We start from the raw sequence: 1956 nt of genomic DNA, 5'->3' as shown, positions 1-1956 counted from the left end.
AAGCATATACACCTAGAAGAAAAGAATGGAGAAAACCGATAAGGAGAATCAGGACAAAGCGCCGTATAACATATACAAGGTGTACCAAGATGGCCGCCACATAAGCTTTCAGAAGGCAAGGTGTCCCAAGATGGCCGCCGCATAGAAACAAATAGAATAAGGACGCCACACAGACTGTTTCCGGAAGGGGGAGGAAGATACCAGACGGGGTACAACACCTCCGGGGAAGAGAGAAGCCAGAGGACACAACATCCCAACCCCGGCAGTCACTTCCGGTGATGACATCACCGGAAGTACACGCACGTACCCCATACCCCGGAATCAGCATGTTAACAAACGGACAGGGGGATATCACTAGAATGTATATTTTATACATGAGCGTAATTACCGCGCAGGTGTTGGGAATGGAGTCATTAGGAGGGCTATTTAAACTGGATAGGTAGAGATCACTGGTACCTTGAAAAAGATCTCATACAGAGATCGAAACGCGTTGGAAGTGATCTCTATAGGAGCAGAGAACCTCACCTGGACGACCTGACTAACAACCAGAGGGACCACAAACGGGGCCCCGTTATATACCTGACATCTGGACCTCTGGAAAGTCGGCTAGTTTGGAGGAGGGATCTAGCTCATACATGTGTTGTTTTGTTTTTACATTTTGGAAATAAAGGATCTGTTTTTACCTTCACTGTGGTGGAATTCCATTATTAGATGGAAGGAGAGGATTTAGTATCACTTATGACACGCTATATCCAAGCCACAAAAGAGTGAGTACCTGGAAAGGGGGAATCCCCAACTTCATTTGAATATCTTGGCGTAATGAGGATTTATATTGTTTCTGATGTGCTTCTCTATTTTTAAAATAGTGTGAGTGTCTTGAATGGGGGAATACCCCGATAACATTTCCCATATATATCATATGCTGATTACCCTAACATCTGCACAGTATTGTTTGAAATAACAGTATTACACGAGGGCGAAGCTCTTCTGTGCTTTTTGTTTTTCATATCCCACGATTACTACCCCAGAAGATCCGAATTCGGGTGTGTCCATTTAAACAGGGGAGTTACATTTATAAAAAAATTCTTTAGCGCTATTCTGAGGTGGAGGGCAACCCTATATTCTGCTACATTCTATTTCTCTTTGGAGGTGTGGTGTTTCCTCCAAGCCCTTACCTGGAACTGCTGCTTGGTTGCGCAAAAAAGAATCTCACCTAAACTTTACACTTCATACAATTCCACCCCTGCATTCCCAAATACCCTCTGCCCAGCCACTCATACATAATTCACTTTCTTAAATATTAATATATACATTTTTGGATTTATGAATAACAAACATATATACTGTAAATAACAAAAATACCCTTAAGACTGTAGGAACCCCATGTAATACTAGCTCACCATACAATACTTAAAGCATTTAGGGCCTGAGGGCGGGATGTATTAATATACATCGCCGCCCTTCGCCAGCTGTCTGCCGTGATGCCAGCGCATATGTACTAACATATGCGGTTGGCATTGCGGTGCGGTAACGGAGACCCCCCGCGATACCTGTACTGTGGTCTGCGGGGGGTCTCCGTCTCCTCCCTGCCACCTCCTGATGCCTACACGCCGGGGACAGCTAAGCAGTCCCCGACATGTAGGCATCAGGAGGCGGCAGGGAAATCGAATTCTCTCTGCACATTTTACATCTGCCCCCCTGCAGTGCAAATGGTTTTATCCATCTAAGAAGGATTTTGTCAGAAAGAATGAACTAGAATAAGGCCCTTAGTGCCTGCCAGACAACACAGAAAGCATATTATTGAACAAAAGACAATACAAATAGCATTTAAGTGAATGCCAGACAATACTGTGTCCACCAAACAATACTTTCAGTATTTTATCGGCTGCCCGACAATAGTACTAAAGGTGCCCACACACTAGAACGATTTTTTGGCCGATTTCTGATAAATCGTCC

At 44.2% G+C, this 1956-nt stretch overlaps 1 non-coding gene across 1 annotated transcript; it reads right to left on the bottom strand.

Annotated features, from left to right (window-relative positions):
- Window positions 1-1526: 1526 nt before the first annotated feature.
- On the bottom strand, window positions 1527-1660 carry LOC146025492 (small nucleolar RNA SNORA17). Its single transcript, XR_014454155.1, has one exon. It is a non-coding gene; the product is annotated as a small nucleolar RNA SNORA17 (small nucleolar RNA).
- Between the last annotated feature and the right edge of the window lie 296 nt (window positions 1661-1956).

This window comes from Crinia signifera, chromosome 7 (assembly GCF_055691185.1).
Source record: "Crinia signifera chromosome 7, ASM5569118v1, whole genome shotgun sequence".
In the NCBI taxonomy this organism is placed as follows: Eukaryota; Metazoa; Chordata; class Amphibia; order Anura; family Myobatrachidae; genus Crinia; species Crinia signifera.
The sequence above is the reverse complement of the archived record's forward strand: the minus strand, read 5'-3'. Positions and strand labels throughout refer to the sequence as shown.